This window comes from Perognathus longimembris, chromosome 8 (assembly GCF_023159225.1).
Source record: "Perognathus longimembris pacificus isolate PPM17 chromosome 8, ASM2315922v1, whole genome shotgun sequence".
NCBI lineage: Eukaryota > Metazoa > Chordata > Mammalia > Rodentia > Heteromyidae > Perognathus > Perognathus longimembris.
In genome coordinates, this window is record NC_063168.1 from 32,901,906 (window position 1) to 32,927,249 (window position 25,344).

The 25,344-nt window shown below is 41.1% G+C and overlaps 2 long non-coding RNA genes across 2 annotated transcripts; both read right to left on the reverse strand.

The window, feature by feature from the left end:
* Positions 1 to 567: 567 nt before the first annotated feature.
* LOC125356881 lies at positions 568 to 10,292 on the reverse strand. The gene is made up of 3 exons (XR_007211972.1): positions 10,221 to 10,292; positions 803 to 881; positions 568 to 584 (listed from the first exon to the last, which is right to left on the reverse strand). It is a non-coding gene; the product is annotated as an uncharacterized LOC125356881 (long non-coding RNA).
* Positions 10,293 to 20,397: 10,105 nt separating this feature from the next.
* LOC125356882 lies at positions 20,398 to 23,545 on the reverse strand. The gene is made up of 3 exons (XR_007211973.1): positions 23,466 to 23,545; positions 21,852 to 21,900; positions 20,398 to 20,497 (listed from the first exon to the last, which is right to left on the reverse strand). It is a non-coding gene; the product is annotated as an uncharacterized LOC125356882 (long non-coding RNA).
* Between the last annotated feature and the right edge of the window lie 1,799 nt (positions 23,546 to 25,344).

Below are 25,344 nucleotides of genomic sequence, written 5' to 3' on the forward strand. Positions count from 1 at the left end.
TTCATAATACACTGCTAGGTTCTAGAAGTGCAGAGGGAAGTAAAACCAACTAGGTAGGAATTAGAAGGCATTCTGTAGCATTGTGGGGGTATGCCTTTGAAGGCAACTGTGGGACCCTAGCCCCCACCTAGTGCTCTTTTACTCCCTGGTACATGATGTTGAGTGTTTTTTGTTTCTTGGTTTGTTTGTTTTTTTAAACACACTGCCCTCATGATGTGCTGCTTTGCCAGTAGCATGAAAACAATGGGGCCAACTACTCATGGACTGGGACCATCAAAGCTCTGAACCAAAACAAACACTTTTTCTCATATGTTGATTACCTCAAGTAGTTTGTTAAAGGCTAGCAAACAGATCCTCATTCATTAGCTTGCATTAATTTTACACATCTGACGAACCACAAGGGCAGTAAAAGTCCAACTAAAAAGATAAGAATATTTAATACAAACTCTAAAGGTTACAAACCCCGAAGTTGAGTCTTTCACTTAACTTCACATGTTAGTATTGCAAATCACCAAATGATTCTCTAAGTGACTTACCTTAACATTCTTCCTTTTCAGGGTTTTCAACATCTGGACTTCTTTGAGCTGCTCAAAACATAAATAGACGTTATTTTCCAAAATTAAATGCTAATTCAATTCATATATGTCACACCTAGTTTAAAAATAACATGTGAAATATGGGTAGTTCTCGTGAGTTTATTTTCTTATTTCTAGCAAATGCAAGCTGTTATATTAACAACTGTGCCATCCTAGAACAGGTTAAAAAAAAACTTAGAGCAATAAATTTATGTCAGTGAACTTACCATTCTGATGAGTTGTTCTTTAATATTAAGGTAAAATTTGGTGACAGCTTCTTTATAAACTGTAGATTCAATTCTTTGTCTGCAAAGCAATAAAAAAGGCAAAAAAATCATCATAGGTATTACAATGGGTTTTGAAATGTGGATTTCATTTGTTTAGTACATAAACACACCATTTGGTACATATCATTTTAAACCTATGATGGTAGCAATGTTTGACCTGTATGTAGCCCTTTTCAAGTCCTTTAGGCTTAAAATATAAAGTGCTGGCTAGGCACTGGTGTCTCAAACCTCTAATTCTAGTTACTCAGGAGGTTAGGATCTGAGAGTCACAGTTCAAAGCTAGCTCCAGGCAAGAAAGTGTGGGACTTTCCAGTTAACCACCAAAAGGCCAGGAGTAGAGCTGTGGCTCAAATGGTAAGAGTGCCAGCTTAGAGCAAAAAAGCTAACAGTGCCCAGGCCCGAGTTCAAGCCCTGGTCCTGGCAAACATAGCTGTTAGTGGTAGAGTACTTACCTAGCAAGTACAAAAATGCAAGGCCTCAAACTCAAGCCCCAGTACACACACACATACACACGCACACACACACTATCTCACACAGAGTAAGACCTTTTGGTAAAGATGGCTGAAAGGAAAAATAACACTGGAAACATGTCTCAGCCAAAAATACACAACAACAACAAGAAATATCCTTTTCCCAAGGCCTTTGAGGAGCCATGCCCCTGACACTGGCTAGTTCCACAGGTCAACATGTTTACAGTCAGCCCTCTTCATTCCTTACCACCTGTCCTAATGACCCCCAGATCTCACTCCCTCCTTCTCTAGCAGCTGGGGGAATGATGGGATGGCATGTTCTAAAAACCAGTAAGCAGTTGTAACTATCTTTCCTATCCATAAACATGGAATTTCTGTCCCTGTATGTAGTTTTTCCTTGGTTTCTTTCATCACTATTGTGGTTTTCATTCTAAAAATCTTGTATCCATTTTGTTGGATATATGCCTAAGTATCATGTCTTATTTTGGAGGTGGCTACTTTAAAATTTTTGTCTTTTTAATTTCAAATCTCTTTGTTCCTGAGATACACAAAAGCAATTGACTTTCATATCTTACAAAACCTGTCATAATCAAATATTAATTACATGAGTTTGATGTTTTAAAATTTTGGTCTCTGAGATTTTCTACATGAATAATGATGTCACCTGAGGACAATGGGTGTATTATTTCTTTTTTTTTTTTTCAAATTTTTATTATCAAACTGATGTACAGAGAGGTTACAGTTTCAAACGTTAGGCATTGGATACATTTCTTGTACTGTTTGTTACCATGACCCTCATACCCCCCTCTCCCCTCCCCCTTACTCTTTGCCCCCCTGAGGTGTTCAGTTCACTTACACCAGTTTTGCAAGTATTGCTTTTGTAGTTGTTTCTCTTTTTTTTTACCCTGTGTCTCTCAATTTTGGTATTCCCTTTCAATTTCCTAGTTCCAATACCAGTACACGGTTTCCAATATACTCAGATAAGATTACAGAGATAGTGTAGGTACAACCACAGGAAGGTGAGACAAGAACATCATCAATAACAGAAGCTACAGATACACATGGGATGTTGAAAGTAGTTACAACTGTGATATAACAATTGTCTCCATAACATGGAGTACATTTCACGTAGGATCATCGCATGTGTTCATAAGGGTATAGCTATTGGGCCTTGTGGTGCTCTGCTATGACTAGCCTAAACCTGTACTAATTATTCCCAATAAGGGAGACCATAGAGTCCATGTTTCTTTGGGTCTGGCTCACTTCACTTAGTATAATTTTTTCCAAGTCTTTCCATTTCCTTACAAATGGGACAATGTCATTCTTTCTGATAGAGGCATAAAATTCCATTGTGTATATGGACCACATTTTCCTGACCCATTCGTCTACTGAGGGGCATCTGGTTGGTTCCAGATTCTCGCTATGACAAATTGTGCTGCGATTAACATTGTTGTGCTGGTGGCATTACTGTGATTTTGTTTGTGGTCTTTTGGATAGATACCCAAAACTGGGGCTGCTGGGTCATAGGGGAGTTATATATTTAGCCTTCTGAGGAATCTGCATACTGCTTTCCAGAGTGGCTGAACCAGTTTACATTCCCACCAACAGTGAAGTAAGGTTCCCTTTTGGCCACATCCCCTCCAACAATTGTTATTGTTAGTTTTCTTGATATATGACATTCTCACTGGGGTGAGATCGAATCTCAATGTTGTTTTGATTTGCATTTCTTTTATGGCCAGTGATGTAGAGCATTTTTTTATATGGCTCATGGCCATTCTCAGTTCCTCATGAGAGAAGTCTCTTTGTAAGTCTGTAGCCCACTTGATGAAGGGGCTATTGGTTCTTTGAGGTTTTGTTTTGGAAGAAGGTAATTTTTATAGTTCTGCATGTATTTTAGATATGAGGCCTTTGTCCGTTGAATGGCCGGTAAAGATATTCTCCCAGTCAATGGGCTTTCTGTTTATCTTGCGAGCTATATCCTTTGCTGTGCAGAAGCTCTGAAGTTTGATGCAGTCCCATTTGTCCAAACTTTCCTTGATTTGTAGCCTTTCAGGGTCTTTGTTAAGGAAGTTCTGTCCTGTGCCAAGGAGCCCAAGTGTTTCTCCTACTCCTTCCTTCGGTGTATTCAGGGTGTCTGTTTTGATTTCGAGGTCTTTAATCCATCTGGAATTGATTTTGGTGCTGGGTGATATATAAGGATCTCGTTTTAGTTTGTTGCATGTGTTGAGCCAGTTTTTCCAGCACAATTTGTTACCGAGGCTATCTTTCTTCCAAGCTATTGCTTTAGCTCCTTTATTAAAGATTAAGTAGGTGTAGTTCTGTGGGTTCATTTCCGGGTCTTCAATTCTGTTCCATTGGTCATCAGGCCTGTTCCGGTGCCAGTATCAAGTTGTTTTTATTACTATAGCTTTATAATACAACTTGAAGATGTGTATTGTAATTCCTCCAGCACTCTTCTTTCTGCTTAGGATTGTTGTTGCTATTCTAGGTCTTTTATTGTTCCATATGAATTTCTGGATTGCTACCTCTATTTCATCAAAAAATGGTGTTGGGATATTAATGTGTATTGCATTGAATTTGTAGTTAGCCTTTGGCCATATTGCCATTTTGATTATATTAATCCTCCCAATCCAGGAGCATGGGAGGTTTTTCCATTTCCTTAGTTCTCACTTAATTTCATTTTTCAAGCTTTTAAAGTTCTCCTCAAAGAGGTCTTTCACTTCTTTGGTTAAGGTTATTCGTAGGTATTTTGTTTTGAGGGGCTATTGCAAAGGGAGTTGCTTTCCTGATTTCATCCCTGGGATGAATCCAGTTTGATCGTGGCGTACGATTTTTTGATGACCTGTTGAAGTCGATTGGCCAGAATTTTGTTGAGAATTTTTGCATCTGTGTTCCTCAGGGAGATCGGTCTATAGTCCTCTTTCCGTGATGAGTCCCTGCCTGGTTTTGGGATGAGGGTTAAACTGGCTTCACAGAATGAGTCTGGAAGTGATCGTTCTCTTTCAATTTCATTGAAGAGTTTGAGATATATTGGTGTGAGTTCTGTTTTGAAGGTCTTGTAGAATTCTGCAGTGAATCTGTCTGGAGCTGGGCTTTTCTTGGATGGCAGATCATTTATTGCCGTTTGTATTTCAATACTGGATATGGGTTTGTTTAGAAGGTTTAAATCTTCATGGTTCAGTTTGGGGATATGAATTTTTTCTAGGAAATCATCCACTTCTTCTCAGTTCTCGAATTTGTTGGCATAAAGGTTTGCAAAATAGTCCCTTATTATTTTCTGAATTTCGGTTATTTCTGTGGTGATGTTACCTGTTTTGTCTCTTATCTTGTTTATTTGAGTGTGCTGCCTTCGTTTTTTGGTCAGGTTTGCCAGGGGTCTGTCTATCTTGTTTTTGTTTTCAAAGAACCAACTCTTTGTTTTGTTGATTTTTTCGATTTTTTTCATCTCTAATTGATTTAATTCTGATTTGATTTTAATTATTTGCTTCCGTCTATTGACTTGGAGTTTTGCTTGTTGTTCTCTCTCAAGGAAATTAAGGTGCTTCCTTGAATTATTGAGTTGCTGTTTCTCCCGTTTGTTGATGTATGCACTCAGAGATATAAATTTTCCTCTGAGTACTGCCTTTGCTGTGTCCCAAAGGAGCTGGTACTTTGTGTCCTCAACTTGGTTGAATTCCATAAACAGTAGAATTTCCGTTTTAATTTCTTCAATGACCCTCTGATGGCTCAGCAGTGTGTTGTTTAGTTTCCATGAATTGTAGGATTTTCTGTGTTGGCTGTTTGAGTTGAGCTCTAATTTTATTCCATTGTGGTCTGAGAGAACGCAGAGAATGGTTTTGATACTTCTGAATTTGTACAGGTTTTCTTTGTGCCCTAAGATGTGATCTATACTTGAGAATGTTCCATGTGCTGCCGAAAAGAATGTGTATTCTGTCGTTGCTGGGTGGAATATTCTGTAGATGTCGGTTAAGTCTAGTTGGTCTAGGTAATTATTTCATTCTGTGGTTTCTTTGTTCCGTTTTTGGCATGTTGATCTGTCCAGAGGTGGTAGTGGAGTGTTAAAGTCCCCAACTATCAATGTGTTTGGGTCTATGAGTGTTTTAAGAGTCAGTAGTGTTTGTTTGATGAAGTTGGGTGCTCCTGCATTTGGTGTGTAGATATTTAGAATGGTTATATCTTCCTGTAGGAGAGATCCCTTTAATAGTATGTAGTAACCTTCTTTTTCTCTTCTTACCTTTTTTAATTTGAAGTCAATTTTGTCTGATACTAGGATTGCAACTCCAGCCTGCTTATGGGGGCCATTTGCTTGATAGATTTGTTTCCAGCCTTTCACTTTTAGAAGATGTTTACTTTTGCTGGATAGATGTGTGTCTTGTAGGCAGCAGAAAGATGGATCTTGATTTTTGATCCAACTTATGAGCCTATGTCGTTTGATTGGAGAATTAAGTCCATTAATGTAAAGAGCTAGGATTGAGAGATGATCGTTTGTTCCTTTCATTATCACTATCTTGCTTAAAGCTGTGTCTTCCCATTTCTTGATCAGATGTTTACTATTTAGGGGTCATTTCTCTGTCTGTATTGGGATCTTGATTATTTTCCCTGTTTAGTGCATCTTTGAAGATTTTCTGTAAAGCTGGTTTGGTGCAGATATATTGTTTCAGTTTTTCTACTGTGGAAGACTTTTATTTGACCATCGGCTATGAATGAGAGTTTGGCTGGGTACAGAATTCTTGGTTGGTAGTTATTTTTATTTAGTGTTTGGTATACTTAATTCCAGGCTCTCCTTGCTTTCATTGTCTCTGCTGAGAAGTCTGGGGTAATTCTGATTGCTTTTCCTTTACATGTGATTGTTTTCTTTGCCCTAACCGCTTTGAGTATTTTTTCCTTGCACGCTACTGAACCTGTTTTGATCGCAATGTGTCTGTGGGATGTCCTATTCTGGTCTGGTCGGTTTGGGGGTCTAAATGCTTCTTGTATCTGTATAGGCCTTTCCTTCTGGATATTTGGGAAGTTCTCAGCTAATATTCTGTTAAATAGCTTGCCTATCCCACTAACCTCTTTCTCCAAGTTTTCCTCAATACCTATTATCCTTAAATTGGGCTTCCTGATCGTGTCTTGAATCTCCTGTAGCCATCTGTTTTGTTGATTGGGCTGGATTTGTGTTGATTTTTGATCTTTCTCTATAGAATCTAAGGAATCTTCAGCTCCTGAAATTCGCTCCTCTGCTTCAGTTATTCGGTACTGTAGGCTAGCTACTTGATTTCGAATTTCTTTTCCTTCTGACTCGTCTTTCCTGATGATTTCCATGTCATTTCTTAGGTCTTGCTTGTACTTCTTTAGTTCATTACCCTCATTCCTTTGGTTATGGGTGGTGTCTCTCAAATCTTTAAGCTGGTTAGCTATCTTTTCATTTGACTCTTGAAGTTCATTTATCTTTCTAATTGTGGATGCCATGAAATTCCCCATTAATTTTTGCTTTGCCTCCTCATGCTCTAGAATAATTGACTGAAGAGATTCAAACTTTTCATTTATCATGTTTATCAGTAGACTTTGTAGAGCATTTTGGGGGTTTTCTTCTATGTTTTTGATTGACTGCTCTGCTTCTTGCTTGTTTTGAGTGGGGGTAAGACTTCATTGTTTGCCATCTTTCTTGTGTTCCTTCTGCCCATGTGAATTGGGGATGCCTTTTTACCAGCACCTGTGAGCACCGTTTAAGAACCAAAGCAGCCCTTACCAAGCACTGTTGTGTAAATTTTACAAGTTCACAAATATATACAGATACCCTGTATACCTGTCTATAAAATTAGATTTGGTGTTCCTAAAGAATACAATTTCAATATAACAACCGATCCTGGGCCCTGCATTCAGTAGTTACTTTTTTACTGTTACAACCCTATAAGCAATTCTTGTTTTTGTATTAAGTTCTTTTAGGACTGGCTTTCTCTATGAACCCCTTTGATTCATTCGGATTCAGCTGGGATACCTTCTATCCAATAACCAGGAGTCAATGGAGACTGGGGGTCCAGGTAGTAAGTCAGGAGGATAACTTGGAAGTAGTAAAGAGAATAGAGTAAAATGTATTGGAGAGGGGAGGTGGTGATTTTGGTTTAGTTTCAGTGATGTGGAAATGTGGGCAAGAGTAAAATCAGTAGAAAGAACAAGGTTGAAATGATACATAATGGAGAGTTAGCAGAAAAGAGTGGAAGTGTTCTTCATAGGAAAGTAATTTTTAAAGAAAGAGAACGCAAAGAGAAATAAAGTAAAAATAGTGGAAGACAGATGCACAAAACAGAGAAAAAATATTTTAAAAAGAAAAAATATAAAAAGACAAAAAAAATCAGAAAAGGAACAACCCAAAGAAACAGAAAAGAAAAAAACTTGATAAAACAAACAGGTAAAAATAGAAAACATGAAAAAAAAACAAAAAAGAAAAAACGACGTTTCCGAAGTGAAAAAAAAATTTTTTTTTTAAAGTTTAAAAAAATGTTGAAAAGAAAAAGAAAAAAAAATGGAGTCCTCCTCGTTTGGGTGGTCTTTCCTCGGTCTCTGGTTTCCTTGTGATGGTCTGTAGTCTATATTCCTGATTGGCTGGGTTTGGGTTGATTTCAGTTTGCTCCTCTGTCTGTTGCGGGGCCGCTGCCTTTAATGCCTGGCTTTGAATAGGCTGTGAACTCAGCAGGGCGGGGCTCCTGTTTTACCTGGCTGAGAGTTGCTGGCCTGGGTGAGGTTTCTCCCTCCTGGGTGGGGCACCTCCTTGGCGGAGGTGGCTATGGAAAGCAGCTCTGTTTCGGGCTGGGAATTGGGCTTCCTCTGTGATGGGACTGTTTATCTGTCTCAGGAACTATTTGTTCCTCTGTCTGGTGTTTCCGTGCTGCCGGGAGCTGCCCCTGGCTTTCGCTTTAAATTTAGAAGTTCCGGTGGGAAGGGTGGGGCACCTCTGGCTAAGCTGTGGCCCAGGACATGCCTCCCACCTGGGCAGGGGGCGTTCTTCTGGGCGGAGCTGGCTCTCACTGTTCGGTCCCTCCTGCCCTTTTCAAAGATGGCTACTTTGACCTCGCTTTCCCCAGGCCCGCTTTAGTTCCAATCTGGTCTGACCTTATGCCAGTGGCAAAGATGGCGCTTTGCTCTGGCGGTGGGGAAAGGGCTGCCTTCCAGAAGCTGCTCTGTGGGCGCGAGTGAGAATATCTTTCGTGGGGTACTCACGCTTTCTCGGCGACTTCAGGTCTTCCGTGCTCAGCCGCCATCTGGAGTATTTCTCCCTGGTCTCCGCTGTGTGCTTTAGCTGCTTGGAGTGCGGGTTGCTGTGCCGGGCGCTATGCCGGCGCCGGCACTGGCGTGGTGGTGGGATATCGCCCAGAGCTCGAATATGTGTTTACATACGAGCAAAGTCTATTTTCCTTCCTGGCCAGAATCCCTGTACTGTTACAACTTACTCTGGTTGTCTTTCTAGTAGTAAAAGTTTCTATGGGGTGAGAAAACTGCGATGTCGGAGAGAGCTCAGCTAGTGCACTGCAGCTCCTCCGCTGTCTTCGTCAAAACCGGGTGTTTTATTTCTTCTTCCCAGTCTACCTTTTTCTTGTCTTATTACATTATCTAAGACTTCCAGTATGATGTTGAACAGGAAGGAGACATCTTTGCCTTTTTCCTGGTCTTGGCTAAAAACCTTCTAGTTTGTCATCATTAAGTATTGTGTTCGCTCTTTGTAAATATTCTTTATCAAGTTAAAGATGCTCTCTCTAATTTTACTGAGACCTAATTATAAATAGGTTCTGGGGTTTTGGCCAGTGTTTTTCTTGTACTTATTAACATCATATTGATAGACACAGGGCATTAACCTCTGTCATCCCCTTCCTTGTCCCCTGTCCCATCTCGTTGCTCTCAGATATTTGCTACAGCCCCCCTTGAAGACCTTTGGGACAGGATGCTATCCATCCAGGCAGGAGTCCCCTATCTTTCTGTCACCAGTGAAATCACCCTTGGAATACTACTTTGTACATTCTGATAGGTGTGAAGTATGGGAATATTTTCTTATCCATTCTGGTAAAAATGCAGTACAAATTATTCCATTAATAGCTGGGCACTGGTGGCTCACACTTGTAATCCTAGCTGCTCAGGAGGCTGGGATCTGAGGATTCCATAAAAACTAAAAAAGCTGAAAGTAGAACTGTGGATCAATTGGTTGAGCAAAATAAGCTCCCAGGCGCTGAATTCAAGCACAGAACTGGCACGCACGTACACACGCACGCACACATACACACACACACACAAACTCCCAAACCAAAATTCGCCATTAGTCATGTTTAAGCCCCTCACCCTGGTGGTAATGTTAGTTCTAGAGGCAGGTGGTGAGCAAATCCCTCCCAGGAGTATTGAGAGGAACTAGATTTGGTCTTGGAAAAGAACTGACGAGTATCAATGATATGACTGATAGGAATTCCTCAGTTCTCACCATTTTCTGCTTCCGTCCCATCCCTGTGCCTTCACAGCACTATGGTGTATGGAGCCTCTTACCCCTGAAGTAACATGCCAGGAACAGATCTACTCTTGATGCTATTCTGTGCCCACCTCCATGCCTTTTGCTCATGGGAGCTGAGAATACCAGCTGTGGCCTTTCTCTACACCTACTGGAAGGCCAACAGCTGGGAGAGGCAGGGCAATAAACCACCATTTCAAAAGGAAAACACATCCGATCAGAGAGTCTATCAGAAAAATTTTAGAATAGATGACACACAATTTTTAATTAGTCTAATAAATGAATACTGGGGTGCCATGGAATGTTCAATATAATGATAATGAAAACACACATCCAAGTCTGTGGAATGAGCAAAAGCAGTACTTTCTTCAAGGCCCATCAATCGGCCTAGGCCTTACAGTAGCCAATGACTTACTGATATTGCAGGAAGATTTTCTCAAATGCAGACAAAATAATATCCAATTCCATGATGTCACTGGATTTCCTTTCTTCTAGCTACCAAATATGCATACTCTCAAAAACATCTAGAATATTAAGATAAGTCAATTTAATCAACTGATTATTCATGGTTTGGTTCTAGATCTCAGCAAACTACAGAGCAAGCACCCCAGAAGAGCTGTATGCACTCCTTCCTTCCTGTCTAAATCCTGTTGTCTGCTGTGCCTTTATTTATGAGTTTGCTGTTATCCAACATCTATGGGTAATATGGTTCTTTGCTTATTTCCCAAATTTTATTCTGATAGGCCATGTGTTGAGAAAATCATGATTACTCAGTATATGTGATAATAAGCTGGATGAGCTGTCTAGAGATTTAAGTCCTACTCTGAGCTTCATTCTCACTCATCTTGAGATCTGAGGCAAGCCACTTAACCATGCACAATTTCCTGAATGAGAAATAATAAAATAATAGAATGGAATAATTTCTTCCTCAATGGAATAAAACATGTCCTGCAAGTGAAACATATCTGTGAATGCATTTATGAAGACTATAAATCACTATATACCTGTAGGGTATATAGTATCAGGCTATTTCTAACAAATACCCACATTTTCTATATAAAGTTAAATGTCGGGCAGATTAACCACCTCTTTTTCCTTAGTTAATTCCTTCTTGCTAATGAGCTTCCAGATTCAAACAAATCCAAGGCCAATGCTTGGGTATAGTACATCCATGACAGCTAAAGTTCTTTGCTTTGTCATTCTTCCCCTTTCCCCTTCCCTTCAAGTCTGGCTTGATCAATAACTAGGACCTGAAGGAGCAATGCTGTGCAGCTCCAAGGTCATTGTAAGTGAGCTGTGGCTTCTACCATTCACCTCCTTCAGTGCTCCCTGTCATGTCAACCATCATGTGAAAGAAACTGACTACCAAACCACAGGTGAGCCCAAGCTATAGTCACAGCACAGACATGTGACTAGAATGCTCTCAGACCTGCCACCCTGTTGGGGTCCATCTTCCCCCTCCATGGAAGGGGCTTGACGCACCTCCCCCAGCCCTAGGGAATGCGGCCCTTCTACCCCCTCTGGATTGGAATCCAGAGGAACCGGTTGGGCAAACAGCCCCCAACCTTCTAGCCAGCCCGGCGCGCTCCAGTGACGTTAGCCCTTGGGGGTCAGGTGATACCTTTCAGCCTATCGACATCCTGGCCAAACCCCTCCCTCGGAATCATCTCCCCTTGTCCTTATCTCAATAAAGTCAGTTCGCTCTAAGAAGCTGGCCCCATTGCATGTGTTCGTTGCAGGCGATCACACATCTACGGCAGATCACGTGCTCGTCAGGTCGGACCGACCCCCACGTCCCATTCTAACCTGCAGGCCGAGGGTTAGGGGAGAGGATGAAAAGAGGGTGGAAAGAAAGAAGGAAGAGTCCGAGCCAGGAGGGGAAAAAAACCCTAACACCACCACAGCACAGTCACCCACTGAATGAAGCTAAATGTGCAGAATTGCCCAAAGCAAGATACTAGAGAGATTGAATGGTAGTGGTTCTAAGTCTGCGTTGGCAGATTCTTCTGTCCATTGCGAGGTAGAAAATATTGTTGCCTTTGTGGTGCATGCCCATCATCCCAGCTATGGCAAGAAATATGAACAGGAAGCCAAAAGCAAGACCCTAGCTCAAAAATAACCAAAGCATACAGGGATGGGGGCATGCTCCAGCAGTACAGTGGAAATTTTATGAGTTTTCAATTTATGGATGTTTTTCCTGAATACCCTGTATGAAAGACTATATATAAGCATTCATCTGGTACCAGAGTCTGTGGCTTCGTTTCTTGGTTTCTTCCTTTTGCCTGGAACCACAGTCCTTTTTCTTGGAGTTTTCTGCCAAAATATAAAACCAAAAAAAAAAAAAAAAAAAGCTTTTCTTAAAACATGATTAAAAAGAAAACACTATAAAACTTAAAATGTTTTAACTATAATTCTCCTTTAGTCCTAAATTACCACATAAGTCAAATAAATGAATTACATAAAACTGAAAAATAATAAAACTTTCAGTTGATGACTGATCTCTGGAAGAGAAAAAGTGGGGCTTGGTTAACTATGTTGATTAAGAAAACAATGTAACAGATGGGCAAGGAGTCAATAATAGTAATAATAAGAGCAGTGGTAATAGTAATAATAATACCAGAAGTGGGAAGGAAGGCTGAGTGCTCTAGCTCTGCCTGTACTATATATCAAGATATTGTCCTAAAGCAAAAACAACAACAACAACAAAAAAGCCAACAAACAAAAAACTTCCCAACCAAAAAGGGTGAATGGAATCAGCTCAAATATCCGTATGATATGGTGAAGTGCAAGTTCTTATGGCTCTGTGGAAGTAGGAAAATGGCTCTCCTTCAACCTTTGCCCAAAGTTCTTTGGCTGGCTATCAAAGAAACTGACATAAAGCAGACCAATAGAAGAAAAGCAGTATTTAATGACTTGCACACGCGTGGCGGTCTTTCAAAGCAGGAGATAGGAAGCAGGGTCAGATGACTGAAGCTACATCCTGAGCTACAAAAAGGAATGAGAAGCTGAGAGGCTTCTGAGGGCTGGGGACACAAAAGTTACAAAGAAGGGAGAAGAGTAGGGCGAGGTACCATGCCCTTGTGGTAGACTGTCCCCTAGCTGCCCACTTCCTGCTACGGATACTATTATTCCACAGATTCCCATTACCGCTGTCCATTTCCTGTACAAAGGCACAGCTTTTAGAGCCACTCTCATGCCTGCAGTTTTTCAGAATAACCAGCTGGAAATGTGCCAACGATGCACACTTGGATTGAAACATTCTGGTCCATTTTAGAAGAATGTCACAAACAACCATAAAATGAGACATTACAAGAAGCAACGTGAGTTTTCTGCAAAGGGAGAACTGGGATCCCAGCAAGCCCAGTGGACACCATGTCCCCACGTTTATGGGCAACGTGAAGCTGAAGCCCAAGAGCAGCATGGGAATCCTAGGCAGCTGGAGGGGTAGACATGGAGCACAGGGAGGCTGAGGCTCTTGGAAGGAGCTGCTCAGAGAATTAGGACTCTGCCCAGGGGTCCCTGGAAGGCCTTGAGGGAGTCCTGTCCTGCAGGATGAGTACAAATTTCCAGAAAAAGTGCTATATTCAATCAAAGAACAGTCTAAAACAGGTGGGGGAAAATAGATGTAGAACTGGTTAGCTCCTGTGCATCAGGCAGCAAGACCACACTTAGGGGGCTGGGAATATGGCCTAGTGGCAAGAGCGCTTGCCTCCTACACATGAAGTTCTCGATTCGATTCCCCAGCACCACATATATGGAAAATGGCCAGAAGGGGCGCTGTGGCTCAGGTGGCAGAGTGCTAGCCTTGAGCGGGAAGAAGCCAGGGACAGTGCTCAGGCCCTGAGTCCAAGGCACAGGACTGGCCAAAAAAAATTTTAAAAAAAGACCACACTTAGGAGTAAAAAGCATAAACCAAAGCTTTCATTCTCAGACAGGTCATACTGCTCCCAATAGGATAAACTGGGTTCTAGGCGGAAGATACAAAAAGAATTATCTTTTGCCAGAGGGTTCCAATATAGAAAGCGATGACAATGTAATGCCACAGTATTTGTAGTCAAGAGACTGGAGGAAATGCCTACCTAAAAAGGCTCCACGAGGACAATTAACAAACAGGTTAAGAAATTATATTGTTCTAGAGTAAGGTGGATCCAGACCCACCCTAACAAAGCCTAAAAGTAAGCTCTGACCACAGCCACTAGATATAGAGGAAGTGGCTATAAGCAGATCAGATGACCTGAATAATTCTTCCCCCTTGAGTATACATGGCACCTTTGATAGGATGGCCACTTCCTTGATTACACACAGTGTAGTATTCTGGAGAGTCTTCAGCTGGCTTTGAAGTTCCTGGCCACAAAATTTTCCCAGGTCACAATATTCTGACTGTTCTGTGGTCTGTAAGAGTAGAGAGATGCCAGGCTCCAACTAGAGAGGAAACAGCAAACTCATTTTTATCTGTAAGGAACTGAATTCTACCTGCAACTTGAAAACTCTTTGATGAGAATGTTGAGTCTCAGATGAGATTTCAGTCCTGGGCAGACCTTGATTCCATCCTTAAGTGGACCTGAGCTGAGAAGTTGTCTACCTTGAGCCCAGTCTTCTGACCTATAAGAACTGCAAGGTAATGAATGAAGGTTGCCACTATGTTTGTGGAAATTTGTTATGGAACAAATAAGATCTGATACAGACATTGAGTCCCATTAAGTAAGAGATGCTTAGTAAACACTTTAGACTTTCCCCAAGTTGATCCTAACAAAGGATAAGAGCAACTTCAAGACAATTAGTTAATAACGGAGTTGGAATAAAAGTTAACTGTACTCACAAAAGGAAAGAGAATTTAGAGCTTAACAACTAATCAAAGCAATGGGAAGTGGAGCTGTGGCTCAAGTGGTAGAGCACTAGCCATGAGCAAAAAAACTCAGGAACATCACTCAGGCTGAGTTCAAGCCGCATGACCAACAAAAAACAAACTACAATATCTATTACATAATTTAAATGCCACATGAGAAAGTGTGACCCACAGTGAAGACAAGAAAGCACTCAACAGGAACTAATGCAAAGAAGCTATATGATCAGCGATGATCATCAACTCTGACATTTACAGAACAGCACACTCCAAAGTCCAGCACACACAGGATATTTATCAGGAGAGACCTACAAAAAGTGGGGCATGTATACTGTGCTTCTGGTTTATGTAAAAAGAGAAATGAGAAAATATGTTCATATTCACATATACAGAAGGAAACACTTTAGGAATACATAAGGAACCCTGTCTGTTTTCTGGCTGGGAGGGTAGAAAGTAGAAGAAAGAAGAAGAGACATTATACACTAAATTTTTTCCAAACCAGAGAATTATTCATCAAAGGACTAAACTAACAAAATTAATAAAATAACATATTCAGAACCTGACCAAAATATAGCATTTGTCAAATATCTTAGAACAAATGCAACCCTGTAACCTTAGATTGTAGAGTACAAACAGAAAACATGGTGTTTGTTTAGTGGTATGGAATTATAGGTCAACTTATCTTCTGTCCTACATTTACATTTTATAATTAACATAGAACCCAAAATTGTCAGAAAAAACTGAAAGAAATAAAAGGTTTTATTTCTTCCTAAACATCCTTCAATAAGCTTTTTCTTTCTGTCCTAAAGGACAGTGCCTTTGCGTCTTTGCCCGAGTCTTTTTGTTGACTGAGGCCTGGGTGCTGAGGGGTTTGGTACTCTCAGGAGTGACTGCCTTGGCCTGGGTGCTGAGCAGCTCAGTTCTCTTAGGAATGACTGCTTCAGCTGAATTCTCTGAAGGTTCTGAAGACTGCACAGGTGGAGTAGTATCATGGTAATCGGGCCTTATTTTTTCTACTGACTTCACTTTTCTCCTTACGTCTTCTGTGCTTTCAGAGTCATCACTAATGGGCTCCAGTTTTCTTGTGGACTGGGAGGAAATCAGCACACTGGGTTAGGCATGCTACTGACTAATCACAGGCACAGTAGAAAACCATAGAATTCCCATTTCTAAACTTTGAAACTGAACACAGATGGTTGCAAAAGTAGCAAATAGACATGAGACCTACATCTAAGAGTTCTGTATAACTATCACAGTTCTGACTTTGTGACTCACAAACTAAACACACGACTGGACTGCTATGAACAATGACTAGGTACATGGTGATCCAATACAAACTGCTTCATAGAAACACTAAATACAAAAGTAATCTATGTTGATTATGGAAGAACCTTCTACAACATTGTCTAAAGAGTATTACTGCAGCAGAGTTTCATCTGCACCAATCAAAATACAATGAAATGTTACAAATTAAGATAGAAGAGAGACTATCCACACATACCTTTCTTACAATAACTCTTACAGATTTGCTTCTACTTGCTTCATTTTCAGTGGTGCTCGAACTGTGCCAAAGAATAAGCATCATTATCATGCAGATTCCAGTTTTATCCCTATGTGTCTGTGAGACTCTTATCTCCAATTAACTACCACAAATCCAGAAGTGTAGGTGTGACATACCAAGCACCAGCTAGGAGTGAAAAAGTGAGAGCACAAGACCTGAAGCTCAAGTTCCAGTCCTAGCAATGAGAGAGATAGACAAACAGAGAAAAGAGAGGGGAAAGAGGAAAGACACATACAAAGAACTTTCCTTAAAGTTTTAAGGGTTCCATGCAGAATGAGGCTGAAGACAGTAGAGTGTAATTTAACAGGCATGGGGAAGAGAAGAGGGATTCATGGCTACAGATGAAAATATATGTCTAGGCATCTAAAGATACTTCTCCAGGCACAGAAAAATGGGAAGAGGATGGAAAAGTCTGGAATGTTCAAGAGATGGACCATATTGATAAGAGAAGAAAACAGTAGCAGAAGTCAAAGAATTAGAAGAAGCTGAAATCCAAAAGGAGGTAGAGGCAAGCTACAGATCCAGGGAGGAAAAGCAACCCCCACATTAGAAGTGCACATGCAAAGGGCCCAAGGTTATATGTATTTAGGAATTTGATGATCAGTAGAGACCAAACTGAATAGGGTGTTTTTTGACTCCAGGAATGCAAAAATGAAATCTACTAACTCCTACAATAGATGAGTAATGATGAAATTCATCATTCTTTTTAAAGTATTATCAAGAGTGTACCCCTAGGAACAAGTATTCTTCATCTTTGTTTGTTTTTTTTTGGTGTTACTGGGACCTTGAGCTTGCAAGGCAGGTGCTCTGTTACTTGAGGCATGTTTCATCTTGTTATGTTTTCAATAGCTTCTCATCTTTTTTGCCCTGGAGCTGGTTTTTGAATATAGTACAGTTGAGATTTGAGAACTCATCACCATTCCCAGCTTGTGTGTTGAGATAAGAGTTGGATTACTTTTTGCCTGGGCTGGCCTGGACCCAAGAGCTCCCAATCTCTACCTCCTGAGTAGCCAGGATTACTGGTATGTGTCACTATGCCCAGCTATCCTTAGATTTTTCTAATATCTGGATGTATTTGGCAGACAGTGGATGTTTAACAACTTATAAAACTGAATTAATTTTAAAAAGTAAAAGCTTCATGTAAGAAACTTACAGAATTTACATATACAATTAACCACAACAAAGAAGAAAAAAATGGAAGACTCCATTTATAGTAATTTCCTAACCCAAACTAAAATAGATCATCTTGGAATAAACATAAGAAATACATAAAATATATGTGAAGAAAGAGCTTCATTTGCTCATCACTGTACAAACTCCCACACTCTCTGGTACACTAAGACATTAACCCAATAAAGAGATATTAGTGTCAATTATTTTAGTTATGTGAATAATAATCAACTATTGAAAATTTAAGTTTTGGTGTTGCAGTTCTCTTGAGGAAAAACCTAGTAAGTTATTTCAAAAGATCTTAAGAGCTTCTATCTTAAAGAATTTCTCCTACAGCTGCTGGTGGCTCACGCCTATAATCCTAGCTACTAAGGGGGCTGAGATCTGAGGACTGCAGTTCGAAGCAAGCCCAGACAGGAAAGTTGGAAATGTTATCTGTAGCTCAAGTGGTAGAACATTAGCATTGTGCAAAAGAAGCTCAGAAACAGCACCCAGGCCAGGAGTTCAAGACCCAGGACTGGTACCTACCATCCCCTCCCCGGTTTCCCCTGAGCCTGAGCTGGCCTGACCCTAAATAGGGTCAGGTCAGGGGGATGGGTCACAGGAAGCTCCCAGTTCCAAGCACTTGACAGACAGGCTCAGCAACCAATAGGCCGTGTTCCTGCCCCTGTCTCTTGGGATTCAGGAACATCCATTACCTGGGGATGGGACTTCCCTTCCTCTAGGAATCCAGGCACATCCATCAAGACAAGAATTATGACTGCCCTTTTCTTCTTTTCTCCCATCAATCTTTCCTTCCTTTTTCTTTTTTTCTTTGGTTTGGTCCAGCTATGTAGCCCAGACTGGCTTTAAACTATGTAGCATAGGCTGGCTTTGAATTTTTGATTGTCCCACCTTGTTCTCCTGAGCACGGAATTATGTGCAATCACCACAATCTGTGCAAAATTTCTTAAGACATATCGAGTATACCGAAAAACAATGAATTTTACATTTTCAAAGGGTTAATTCTGTACTAAATTACATCTCAAATTTTGTGGGTGAGTGTTTATGTGGGTACCAGGACTTAAAATCAGGGTCTTGCACTCCACTTGGCATTTTGATGTCATAGCTGGTACTCTACCATGTAAACCAGGCCTCTAGTCCATCTTTTTGCTATTTAATTGGAGATACAATCTTTCATACTTCTCTGCCAGGCTACCTTTGAACTGAGATCTTCCAGGTAACAGCCTCCTGAGTAGTTAAGATTATAGGCATGAGCTACCAGTGCCTGGATAAATATCAATTTTTTGAATTGTAGAATTCCTTTTTAGATTTAGATAAATCTGATAAGTGATTCAAACATATTTTTTTATTTTTTACCAAATGATCATAAAAGATGTACTATAGTAATTACTTCTCATTTTACTTCATCTTACAAGATTTATATACATTTTTTAAAACCTGTATTTTCATTATTAGAAAAAAAAGAGCCAGGGGGCTGGGAATGTGGCTTAGTGGTAGAGTACTTGCCTAGCATACATGAAGCCATGGGTTCAATTCCTCAGCACCACATAAACAGAAAAAGCTAGAAGTGGAGCTGTGGCTCAAAGTGGTAGAGTGCTAGCCTTGAGCAAAAAGAGGCCAGGGACAGTGCTCAGGCACTGGGTCCCAAGCCGTGAACTGGCAAAAAACAAAACAAAAAAACAACACCCAAAAGTGGAGCTGTGGCTCAAAGTGGTAGAGTGCTAGCCTTGAGCAAAAATAGCTCAGGGTCACCACCCAGGCCCTGAGTTCAAGCCCCATGATCGAAAAAGACTGAAAGTCAGACAGGTAGAAAAGTTTCCAAAATTTTCTCTATTGTGTTGAAGCAAAATGCCTGACTACACTGCCAATGCAAAGGCTGGGGCCCTTGGCACGTCATTCTCTTTGGCCTTGGGAGTGGTCAGTATCATAGGATGCAGCTGTCACATCTGGACAGCTGGGCGTCAGCTCACAACCAAGGAACTCAAGAACACTGTCCCTCAATGTCTGGAACAATTTGTAAGGGAAAATCCACCCCCCCCCCCAATTCTCCCTAAGTTAATGCCCCTTTCTCAATGCACTGCCAAATCCAAGTAAGGACACTAGGAAAGGTAAGAAATACGTTTTGTAGTCCTCCTATTCTGGAGCCCTACAGAAACTATCCTGATATGAATGGAATGTCAATCCATGCTGGTAATAGAGACCCATTTTGATAATATTCTTGGTGCTAGTGTAGGAGAATAATGAATTCAAACTAAGTACTTCCACAAACATTGATATATGCAGACAACTGATTTTTTTTTTCTTTTTCTGTCCTTGGGCTTGAACTCTGGACATGGGAGCTGTCCCTGAGCTTCTTTGGCTCAAGGCTAGCACTCTACCACTTGAGCCACAGTGCCTTTTCCATTTTTTTTTCTGAGTGGTTCATTGAAGATAAAAGTTTCATGAATTTTCCTGCCCTGCCTGGCTTGAACCATGATCCTCAGATCTCAGCCTCCTGTGTAACTAAGGTTACAGGTGTGAGCCACTGGTGTCTGGCTTACTATTGATTTTTTGTGTCCATTGGTCATGGAGCTTGAACTCTGGGCCTGGGCACTGTTCCTAAACTCTTCAGCTCAAGGCTAGCACTCTACTACTTGTGCCACAGCGCTACTTCTGGTTTTCTGATGGTTAATTGCAGATAAGAGTCTCAGGGTCTTTTCCTGCCTGGGCTGGCTTTGAACTGTGATCCTCAGATCTCAGCCTCCTGAGTAGCTAGGATTATAGGTGCCTAGCCACTGGTGCCCAGCTAGCTCTCTTCCTATTTTTCTTTTAAATTTAATTTTTATTGTCAAGATGATATACAGAGGGATTAGTTACATATATAAGTTAGTGAGTACATTTCTTGTCATACTTGTTACCCCCTCCCTCATTTTTCTCCCACTTTCCCTCCCCCAACTCCCCCATTACTTCCTACTCTTCTATCTATCTAAATGCCATGACTTAAGTCATCTGAGGAAGAGGATTTAAAACACTAACCGAAGTTTTCATAGGCTTCTTCATCTTTGTCATTTCTGGAGATCACAGAATTCTCAGGGAAGTCAAAGATGTCAATAGGCCTGTGCTCTTGAGTGGCTTTCTAAATGTTAATAGAGTCAAAGTCACTGAAAGGGCACAAACAAGGAACACTGCAGCCATGATTTACTAAGCAAGGATACTCTTGCTAGCACTTCTGTCTGGAGAAATACTTGACACTTTTGGGAAGTACATAGACTAGTCTGATAATCTAAGGCAGGGATTAACAAACTTTTTCTGCACAGGACTGAAGAGTCGGCCAATAGGTTTCTGCTGCAACCACTCAATGTAACCAGTAGAGTGTGAAAATAGACAACAACCATGAAGGAAGGAATGGGCAAGGCTGTGTTCCAGCCAAACTTTGTGTCTGGGCACCAAAATGGGAATTTCATACCATTTAAAAATGTAACTGTGATTCACAGTGGATCAAGCTGAATAAAAGCAAGAGGCAGGCTAGATATGCACACAGTCTATAATTTGCCTAAACCCTGGATTTAAGGAATACTATGAGTTCCCTCAGAAATATACCATCTACCTGAATGTTCATAAACAGTTTTGGGAGTGCATGGAATAGAAACCGCCTATAGGAAAGAAAGTAGCATTCACAATATTATTCTTTTGTAGAACCTAGGATTGAACTTGGGGCCTTGCACTTGCTAAAAAGTGCTCAATCACTGGAGCTAAGTCTCTAACTCCTTTTAGCATTGGTTATTTATTAATTTATTTTAGTGCTGGGTTCCAGGCTTGAAGTCAGGGCCTGGGCATTGTCCTTGAGTCTCTCTCTGTGCTCAAGCAAGCACTTTACCACTTGAGCCACACCACCACTTCTGGCTTTTTTTGAGTAGTTTACTGGAGATGAGTCTCACGGACTTCCCTGCTCATGCTGGCTTTGAATCGTAATCCTCATAGCTCAGCCTCCTAAGTGGCTAGGATTGCAGGCATAAGCCACTGGTGCCCAGGGCAATGGTTATTTTTTGAGGCAGGATTTCACTTTGCGCTTGCTTTGGTCTGGTCTGGTATTTTCTCATGTCACTAGGAGTGACAGGCATGTGCCAGTATGCCCAGCTATTCTCTTTGTAGCTGGGATAAAAAGTGTATCCACTGATTAAGATGAAGCTTATGCCTAAATTGACCTTGAACCATAATCTTGCCAAGAAGCTAGAATTACAGGCCTTAGCCACCATGAAACAATTTTTATATAATGTCAGTTATCTGAATATAAGTTAAAACCAAGATGAGTCAGACAGAAAGTTCTAAAAGTTAACAAAGGCTGTTTTCTCCACTATATTGGAAGAACTCTTTTCCCAATTAAAAAGATGGATCATACCAAAAGAGACTTACAAAACTGAAGTTTCTACAAAGTTATCTCGTGGTCAAAAGTACAAAAATTATGTTAAAAAATTAACAAGCTTACTTACATCTTTCAGGAAATGTGTTCTTCCTGCAGTGTTCTTTGGATTTTCTGTACTATTACACAACAAACAACAAAGAAACATAAAATAAGAAGTTAGGAAAAAGCTAAATAACTGTCTCATAACTTCTAAGCATTTTCTTTCCAAAGTACATTCTGCAGTAGTTGTACAAATAGTATACATCCAATGGATTATGGCATATAATCTTTTAGAAAACAGAAGCTGTATTCTGTAAATTCAACAGCGTAGAAAATAAGTCTTCAAATAATCTTCGTTCCTTAGGCTGGGAAAACTCCCTCTCCTGCTGTGATCTGCATCCTTCAGCATACTTCATAGATTGATTCTGGGATTCAGGAAAGTTTAGTGACTTCTGAATGTTGTAAGTAACCTAAGACCAGAAACCAGATTGCATAAACTTCCTAACCTAAATTCTTTCACTTGTGTCTTGTTGGTGCCAAAAAAACTTCTGGAGGTTTCCTCGTTTCTGGGCAGGCCTACAGGTGGAGCTCCCAAGACAAGGAAGCTTCTGTCATAACCATAAATAATATGGTGTTGTAGGTGCACCAGTGTGTTTTAGGAGAGAGAAGGGTGAACACACTTCCTGCGTCTGAACAACCCCACCCACCTCCCAAAAATCTTTAAAATAATAAAACTCAATGGCCAGTCAGATAAGCTTTAACTCTTTTCAGCTGGTTGGCTGATGTGTGTTCTGCTATATTACTTTATACTTCTCTTCCCCGCTGGCCACAGAGTGTGGTCTGGGTTTTACTCTACTGCCGAGTCAGCTACTCCAACATCTACAAACACCCCCAGACTTTCCATGGAAGAACTCCTAAGAAGTCCATTTAACAAACCAGAAGTTCCAGCCAGATCCATGCCTAGGATGCCATTCAGATACGGCCAGTCACTAGCCAACAAACCCTTCTGGACTAACCTTTTTAGAGTGCAGTTATAAACTTATCGTTCCATTCACCATGCGTTTTAATAAAATTAACATGCCTGCTCCACCCTGGGATTCCCTTTAAGCATTTGAGGCATTCTAAAGCAATAAACAAGCAGCAGCTTGGTTCCCAGAGATCTGGGTCAGCTTCCTGGTCTGTAGTGGGTTTTCGTTCTGTCTTTTGTTTTGTTTTGTTTTTTGTCTAGCCCTGGGCTTGAACTCAGGGCCTGGCACTGGCCCTGGGCCACTCTGTGCTCAAGGCTAGCACTTGAGCCACAGCGCCACTTCCGGTTTTTATGTTTAGGCGGTGCTGAGGAATCGAACCCAGGGCTTCATGCGCGGGAGGAAAGCACTCTAGGCTAGGCCACATTGCCCGCCTGTTTTGTCTTTAACTGAAGACAACGGAGTTTAAAAACGAAGTTGCTGTCCTCTACCCGACTGGGAACTTCTTAGGGCTCCAGGACAGGGCCGAGGGTTCGTTCCAAGTTATTTTGGGCCCAGGGCACCGGGACTGTAGGAACACCCCCGCCCCACCCCCACCCCGCCCCTGGCCCGCACCGCCCCCGGCTGTTCTGACCCACAAATTTACCACTGGCGGCACGTAGAGCTCCTGAATGTACGAACTGCGGCAGAACTTTAAAACGGGTACTCGGGGAGTTCTGAGAGTCAGCCCCACTCACCCAGCTCGTCCCAAGGAACGCGGACGGCGCCACTGAGCCATCCCGCCGCTCCCCGCGCAGAGTGGGTCCCACGAAACTCCCGCCAAATCCCGCGCTGCGCGGAGCAGCCAATCAGAGATGAGTACGCTCCGTCTACATCGCCCCTTCTGGGGCTCCCTACAGGAGCAAGCAAAAACTCGGCAAGAATCGAGTTCACGGTAGAGGTGGAATCCACTTTTCAACCAGCTGCCGATGGCGACGGCTAACTATAATCTAGTGCCAGGTTTTCAGAGTTTTAGATCTCTGGGGCCTTGTGAGCTGGAAAGGAGAAGAAACTAACTTGCTGTTAGGATGGTGGGCCGGAGCCCGCTGCGGCTTGAACACAGCTGTCAAGCCAAGGCTTTGCCCAATAGGATTCGGTTTTTAGCTCTTGGTAAATGTGACTTCTTATTCTTCCTCTAGTCCTGTATCTTCCATTGTAAACAGGGAAGGTCGCTCTTGAAACTATATTCTTTGTTTTTTTTTTCTTCATTAAAATTTATTGCAATGTAAAAAGAACAAAAAATTACTCAAACGTAAAAAGAAAGCATAGGGCAGAAACATCACGGCATTAGACATGATGGGTTTTTTTGACTGTGAAACCAAATGCACAGTTTGGAATGATGGGCAGTAGTGGTTGTGCAACAAAACCATACACTTAAACTGGTTCAAAAAAAAAAAAAAAAAAGAGTCAGGCGCCAGAGGCTCCTGACTATAATCCTAGCTCTTCAGGAGGCTGAGATGTGAATAGCATGGGTTAAAACAAGCCCTGCCAGGTAAGTTCTCAAGACTCCATCTTCAAGTAAACAGCAAAACGCCAGACTAGAGACATGAATCAAGTGGTAGAGTGTTAGTTGTGAACAGAAGAGAGCATGAGGCCCTGAGTTTATCTTTTGTATTGGCACATAAAACAAAAGTTGAAATACTAAGTTTTATATAATATGTATACACATAACTATAAATATTGTTTGCATGTGTGAATCATTATGGAGCTTGAACTCAACACCTGGGTGCTGTCCCTTAGCTTTTCCCCCTCAAGGCTGGCACTCTACAACTTGAGCCACAATTCCACTTCCAGCTTTTGGTGGTTAATCAAAGATAAGTGTCTCAGGGATTTTGCTACACAGTCTGGCTTTGAAATTTGATCCTCAGATTTCAGCCTTCTGAAGAGCTAGGATTACAAGCATGAGCCACAAGCTACTGGCTTATATCTTTCTATATCTATATCAGTAATAATATTATAATGTGTTTTATATATGTCACAGAATATTATAATGTGTTTCAAGCATATAAAAGAATATAATATGTAAAGTTGAAAAACAAACATCCATGTAACCACCACACGATTAAAACATAAATAATTATAACTACAGAGCATTCTTTATCCTTCTGAATAGTGTCTTCTTTTCCCCATGAGCTTATGTTTATCACTTCTATGCTTTTCTGTGTTTATATATCTCTAAGTGATGTATAATTATTGCATGTATCTGGGGTTTTTTTAGTCAGTCATGGGGCTTGAACTCTGGGCCTGGGCACTGTCCCTGAGCCCTTCAGCTCAGGCTTGTGTTCTACCACTTTGAGTCACACCACCACTTCCAGTTTTCTAGTGGCTAGTTGGAGATAGTATCTCATGGACTTTCCTGCCTGAGCTGGCTTTGAACCATGAGCCTCAGATCTCAGCCTCCTAAGTAGCTAGGAATGCAAGCATGAGCCACTGGCACCTGGCTATTGCATATTTCTGAATGTGACATAACTGATATCTGGTATTTTACAAGTATCCTTTCTTACTCATAACTATGATTTTAGATATCCAAATTGTCCCCCATCTATGTGTATCTATAACTTACATTCATTGCATTTG